Source organism: Oreochromis niloticus, unplaced genomic scaffold, assembly GCF_001858045.2.
Source record: "Oreochromis niloticus isolate F11D_XX unplaced genomic scaffold, O_niloticus_UMD_NMBU tig00007887_pilon, whole genome shotgun sequence".
Taxonomy (NCBI): Eukaryota; Metazoa; Chordata; class Actinopteri; order Cichliformes; family Cichlidae; genus Oreochromis; species Oreochromis niloticus.
In genome coordinates, this window is record NW_020328826.1 from 54,064 (window position 1) to 61,567 (window position 7,504).

At 38.1% G+C, this 7,504-nt stretch overlaps 1 long non-coding RNA gene across 1 annotated transcript; it reads right to left on the reverse strand.

Moving 5' to 3' along the window:
- Positions 1-3,345: 3,345 nt before the first annotated feature.
- On the reverse strand, positions 3,346-4,829 carry LOC109200424 (uncharacterized). The gene is made up of 3 exons (XR_002060583.2): positions 3,901-4,829; positions 3,681-3,784; positions 3,346-3,581 (listed from the first exon to the last, which is right to left on the reverse strand). It is a non-coding gene; the product is annotated as an uncharacterized LOC109200424 (long non-coding RNA).
- Positions 4,830-7,504: the final 2,675 nt, after the last annotated feature.

A 7,504-nucleotide genomic window follows, 5' to 3' on the forward strand; every position in this document is an offset into this window, starting at 1 on the left:
AGTGAAAATTATCGTCGCATTTTGTTTCCACTTCTCAGCAAAATGACATCATTTCAAAAAGAAAAGAAGAACTTTTAGATCGGATTATCTCGCTGAATCCTTTTTGAGCAGGGACTCTCATTTTCTAATTGTCCCAAATAAGCGGCTTTCTCCAGAGCCCATTGTAATTTTTGGAGAAACTCACTTGCAACGGTTTTCTCGACGTGTCGTATAGTGCTTTTAATTCCCGTCGTGCAGATCTGCTTAAAGAAAAGAAATTCACAAACACAAGTCAGTGCACTTGTTCAAAACAAAACAATAAAATAAAAATAACAAACAAAACTGTCAAACAAAACTATCAAACAAAACTCCCAGTGCACTGTCCAAAAAACAAAATAAAAATAAAAATAACAGATCAAAATGAAAAACAAAATTAAATAAAAATACAGAAGCCCGGTCTTAGGACTTGTCCCAGAATATTATTTTTCTAATGGGTGAAAACACACCAAATCTAAAACTTGGTGCCATGGTACAACCTTCCCCATACATTAGAAACAAAAACAAAACAAAACAAAACAAAAACAAAAATCTGCTAGTTTTATTCATTTAAACTCTGGATTCTGGTATCATTCAGTCATATTCCCCAAAGTGATACTAATTCAGTTGTCTATGTATCACTTCTCAACCCACTCAATAAACCAGACAGGATGATGGTAACAGTATTTCCTACTTAAAATTGTGTTTGATCCTAATGAGCTTCATTGCGTGTGTGTGTGTGTGTGTGTGTGTGTGTGTTAGTCGGGTTAATACATTTTCTATTTCTGTGTGTCCTTTTATGTACCTTCCCCCTTTTTTCTGAAACAAAACTCCATTCACTCCAAATTTTGTTTCAGAAACATCTAAATGAATATCTCTGTCATACTCAGGCACAGCTAAACCCCAAATGCTTGCAGGTTACCATTGGCAACCACGCTGTGTGTTATTAACCCCTTCTACAAATACCCTCTTTTGATGTGTAACACTTTATGTATGATTTTGTATTCTCTGTAGTGCATATCACGTGCATGTGTGGTGTTGCCTTTCCATTTTCTCTAACAGTACTCTTGCATACCTCAGTGCTTGTCTTCCTCCCCCTTTTGTGGTGGTCTGGACACTTTGTCAATCCTCCACTTCAAGGCAGTCGTTTGTCTCCCCAGATTCCTTAACACAATTTGATTCCCCACACTAAAACAGCATTCATCTGTCCTCACCTGCTCCTTTCTCTCCATTCTCCTCTCCCACTTTGCAGTCCAATCGCAGTCAGTTCTCTTCAGCTTTGTCCCGTGTATGCTCCCACTGTCTCTTTCATTGCCATCTTGCTCCAAACACGGCAAGTGTCAAACTCCAACAATCTCCTCAAAGGTCCTTCACACACAGTGAAGTTGCAGCTTGCTGGAAACGCATCTCCATTCATCCAATCAAGATGATGGATCTTCTCTTTCTGATGCCGTTTGCCCAAAGTGCTGCTGGACCTCTCTGCTCAGGTCTCTGGTATTGTCTCTTGGACTGCTGTCCACTGTTGATGTTCATGCTCGTGCTTCTGGGACTGCACTCTGTGTCTTCAGGGAGAGATTAGCTTCCTTGGAGCTTGCTTTTTCAGGATGAGGACGGGAAGCTGCAAAACAATTCAGCCAAAAATTCTGGCTGGGTGTTTCTATTTTTTGTTTCTAATGATCTTAGCCTATAATTTTCTTCCGACTGCTGCCGTGGAGAATTGATCCAGGTCCGTTCCCCACCTGTAATCGACAGACTGAGAGACTTTCATTATTCACTGTGACTGCATATGTTTTCATCACTCCTAAAGCAACACATCTCCGCTTATTTTGTTCTGAACTCTACTAACTTTAAACCCCAAAAATAAAATCCTTATTTGTTCTTAACCGCAAACACAAAAAAAACTAGAAAGTGCATTTTCTGAAGAAACTGCAGTGTGAATGCTTGAATCTGAATGTATGCACTGAAATGAATTAATTGAAAATACAGAATTTTTAACCTGAAAACAAAAGTGCAGAACTTATGAAAGCTGATGTTCACACAGAAGAAGTTGGAAAATAGCTGAACATGTTTAAAATGTAAATTAGAAAAAGATGAGTAATGACAAAAATTTAGAGTCAGAAAACCTCTGAATGAATATTAAAAGTTAATATTCTTCTAATCACTTAAAGAGTGGAATTATGTATTATAAATCTCTAATTTATAAAAAAAAAAAAAAACAACTTAATAAAAATAAATGTAAAAAGAAATTTACTGAAATGAACTTAAGAGACGAACAAACATTTTGGAGAAAATACAAACTTTAATATACAGCATAATGTTTTTTCACACATATTGTAAATATTATGTTTGATAGTATTACATACATCAATTTGTTTTGTATGTCATAGAAAATAACATAAAAATCTTAAGTCATATTTTACAGCTTCTTTCTGAAAAGGACTAGTAAAATAAATAAAAATAACTAAATTAAATAAATAAATACAAATAATAAGTAACGTATGAAATGCATGAAAATTCAACTTTTAAAACTACAATCCTGAACCTTTAAATTGTGTTGGTTTCTTAGAACATGACTGACCAGCTGTTTCTATCGGTCTACTAAATCTACTGATCTGTCTACACATCTTTTTTTATTACTCATTCTTTTTTATGTTTTAATGTAAACAGTGTCCACACAGTGGTAAAAGAGGACTGTATAGAGATTTTTGAATAAACTCAAATGAAAGCCTAAGGTGGAGACACAGTTTAACACATGTAAATAATCAAATAAACACATTAGTCCTTTTTGTGAACATGGATGAATAAGTATCATTAATTTACAGCATTGTTCAGCCATGCCACTAAATGCTTTTTTACACAGTGTTTTAACCTGGGCAGTCCCAAATTTAGTTAGTCCCTGACTTTGAGTTGTGTTTATGACTAATTATTATACACAAGGCTTCATCTATCGGAACTCTAAGGACACAAATATGAAAAAACCTATACTTACCAACCGATACCCCACACTACACACTAGGTGTGCCATGTGACCTGAAACTTTGGTACAAACTCATCATAATCATTCTGTTAACACTGTTTTTTAACAATGTTTGTGTTGCTGTTCAGCAGTTTAAAATGTTTTAGATTGGATTACATGGAATGAATTTGAGTTCTCTTGGGGGTTTTTTGGGTGTGTTTTGTTCTTAGCAGATTTTTTTTTTTACATACTGTAGAATTATACCACATTTCTGGTCATATGACATTCCGAGTGCCCACTTAAAACAATCCTCACAGTTAATTCAACATTAAAACAAATTTAAAATATGTTAAATAAATAAATAAATAAAAGGTTTGCTCTGTGATGAAATATTAAATAAGCATACATTGTACAGAGCTCTAACAATGAAAACAATCCTTTAGCCTGTTGATCAGAGAGAGGCAGTCATTATGTCCATTTAAAACCTGTAATCAAAAAATAAAGTCCCAGATGATCCTCATCATGTCCAGTGACTTCAGAGTGGATCCTCCCTGTCATCCGGCCAATGTTTGATGTGTGGCAAGCAGCACAGAAGCAGGATGGCTGAGGACTTTAAACGAAGAGCAGAAAACAGGAACATATGTAGTTGTAAATGTAAATACCGGTGATACTTGTCAAAGGGAATCAAATAATGAAAATGTTAACTTACACACTCATTTAAGGAGGATCTTGACACTGCACAGAGGAGGCAAAGTCAGTCTGACAATGATGGTGATCTCCAGGGATGTTTTCCTGCAGCAACATTCCTGCCAACTGGCCATATGATCCAGAGTAGCTGGTTTGTAATCAACAGAAAGGTGTATATGTTAGGTAGTGTGCACTTACAGCTGGTCCTAAGAAACAAACACATCCTGTAATAAACTGAATACCTTTAGTAGTGCTGCTGCAAATATAAAGCCCTTCTATCATGTGAGGTTTCAAAGAAGGTGTTTTGGAGGCTCAGTCACAGAAACTGTGCAGTCTGTTCAGTCCTGAGTGTCTCAGCTCTGAAGGGGATGGATCACAGAGGGAAACACCTGAGTACAGACATTAAAATACACTCAACATAACACTCCTAAGGTCAAGTGAAAACACAATTTAAACACTTTACAAAGAATTAATACATGTTTTCATGAAAATAATGTCATTAACCCTTTTTGTTGTGAGTAAATCTCACCGACTGCTTGTGGGACAAGCTAGAAGGAGGACTTATCACAGAATCTCTCCTGTGCTCCAGATGTGAAGTCTCACGCTCTGATCGTACGGGGAAGATGGTGATGATGAAGCCTCTCTGATCTGTGGCATTACAGTTTCTGGCTGCTATGTGCTTCACACTGTTGGATTTTACATGTGAAGCTTGGAGAAGACACAGAACTGTGTCTCTCTTAACAAAAAAAAAGAAAAAAGAAAAAAAAAGAAACCTAACAACCTCCCACTGTAACCCCCCATTCAACTCCCACCTACCCACTCCACTCAACTCCCCAGCCTCACACCATCCCATGTCTATACAAATGTAGGGTATCAGCTGGTAACAGAAAGCAAGTGTAACATATGTAGTGCATATGTAACACTGCTGAAACATTTCTGGCCAGAAATGTGCAGTTATCAGCCAGTGCATTTATCATCCCAGACCCAGACCCACCCTGATAAATGCACCGGCTGAAACATGATAAAAGCTCATAAAAATGTATGTTTCATCGAAAGATTTGTCCAAAAATATAATCATATACTTTTGAAAAAGTTTAAAGATTATAACAAACCAAAATCAATAACATTTTTGTAAATATTATTTCAAAATAGAGGCACAAATAAACTGGCTTAACTGTCATTATTGCTGTAATTAGATTTTTATTTTTATTTTTATTTTATTTTTAAAAGCAACCGTTAGTCTGTGTTGTTCTCTCAGAAACAATGAAGAATCTGTTGAACATTTATGTGTTGTGTGGGCAATCCTCTGGTCCACCCTCCCTCCCTCCTAGCCACAGTGAGACTGGGGCAGCCTGGCAGGATTTTGAAGCCTGGCTGAAGAGAGGATATGCCTACACTGTTTGTTTTAAACTGCTATATTTGATTTTTCTGACATTCATAGATTTCTGATTTTTAGATTTTTTGTAATACATGAAATTGTCATCTTTTACTGATATCATTACTTAATTCATTTAATTGTATTTTATGTAAACAATTCAAACATTATACTGCAATGCAGAGCGTTTTTTCTTAAGTCAACTTTTAAATATCGCTCTACTTTCTTAAGTCATTCAAAAATATAGAAATTACTTACTGTATTCAAAGATCTAGATCATGAATCATCACAGGACAATACACAGTATACAGGGTCATGGTAACTATGGTAGGTCTTCATGACTCCAGAATGGAGACATCGCTCTGGCTGAGAAATGAAAATTAGATCAAGCAGTGTGTTCTTCTCTGTGGTAGGGGCAGTGATGACCTGTGCGTATCCCCTAGACTCCAACAGCTCCATGATTGGTTTGTTTGCACTGCATAAAACATTCTCATTAAAATCGCCACACACTATGATGGGATGACAGTCCATGATCTCTAATGAGTCTAATAGGCTTACCAGGGTTTTCAGGAATGGCCTCAGAGTGTAGTCTGGAGGTCTGTACACAACTGCAATCAGAGCACTGACTGGTGCTTCAACCTTTAAAGCCAGAAATTCAAGGTCAGTTACATTATGGATATACTGTTTTTCATGCACTTGAATGTCACTTTTCACATAAACAGCAACTCCACCACCACTTCTGTTTGCCATCTGGGGAAAGTTTGTGTAGGACAGGTGTCTGTTGCGTTTGAACAAATTGTAATTTTCCAAGTGGAGACTCTCTGTGACAAAAGAGCCCCGCAGGTGTGTTTCTGTTAGGCACAAAACATCTGCTAGACACAATTCATGGTGACTCTTGATGTCATTAATGTGAGCTGGCAGTCCCTCTGTATTATGATGAACAATGGTGAAAACCTCTGACCTGCTCAGTGTTTGTCTCACGTGTAGAAGAGGCATCATGTCATCAAGGTTGGCTTGTCTCATGTTCTCAAGCGCTGCAGTGATTTCTGGGTTGGTGAATATTTTTTTCTCCTCCATATCAAGAAGATACAGTCCACTGAGAGACGTCACTCTACTGACAGCTACGTAGGCCATGCCGGGCTCAAAAATGCTCTTAAGAGAGACAACAGCTGATGTGGTTGTCATACCCTGTACCTTATGTATTGTACATGCAAAGGCCAGCTTCACTGGGAACTGTCTTCGTACCACTCCTTTCTGCTTTAGATTCTCCTCTGCTCTCTCAATGTACACCATGTCGTCTGCTGGTGTTCGGTTATTCTTTCCAGATGTCTCATTATCCATTTTAAGTCCAAGCTTGATGATGTGTTGGTCATTTTCAGAGTAAACTACTCTAAGTAGTTTTCCAAAAGCTCCATTAACCAAACCATTTTGTATGTCAATGTTTCTGGTGAGCATGACACGAGCTCCTTCTGCAACTTTCAGTGTGTCTGGTAACTCGTTTTTACCTCCTTTCAATGGTCTGTCTTGAAGTGCCATTCTGCCAGTTCTAGGATCCTTTCTATAATCATCTGCATGGATGTCAATGATATGAGTATGGAGCAGAGCCAGTGTTGCAGAGTTGTGCGCATCCACTTCTTTGTTAGTTGCAAAAATGTGCAACGCATCAGTCGGACAAAGGGCTGGTTCAGTTATGGCCTGTGACAACAAATTTCTATCTGCTTCGCAAAGCACATCCAACTTTCCTTTCACACGGATTCTGTTCAGCATCTCAGCAAAGACAACATCATCTTTCTGACGCATAATCTCAGTCAGAGTGATCATCTGAAAATGCTCCCGCCACAGGTCGATCTCAGACGGGTCGTGCACACAGAGAGGTTTAGACTGTCGCACTGGGGGTAGCTGATAGAAGTCTCCAACAGCAATGACTGACATGCCTCCAAAGGGTCTCCGAGTCCCTTTGATCTGTTTGAGTCTTGCATCTACATATGCAAAGAGATGTCTTGACACCATAGACACTTCGTCAATGATGATTATTTCAGCATTCAAAAGTTCTGATCTGACTTCATCCAGCTGATTGCCAAGTCCCTGAATGGGAGGTTTTAAGCTTCTAGGGAGCTTCAGAAGAGAATGCAGTGTTGTTCCAGAAATGTTAAATGCTGCAGTCCCAGTGAAAGCAGTTAACAGGACAGTGGGTTTTGATATGTCAAGGTCGTCTGCATATCTGGGCACTTTGCTCAGTATCTTAGATGCTTCTGAGTAGATGCATTTGATAAGATGTGATTTTCCTGTTCCAGCACCACCATTAATATAAAAGAAAAACTGCTCTGGATTTAGAGCACAGACTCTTTTAATGCACCAATCTCTAACTGCATAAAATATGCAGGCTTGCTTCTTATTCAGATTCTGAAACATCTGACGTAACAATGTAGGATCAATAGCAGGGGGTTCCCTGATGGCTCTGACTTCTGTTG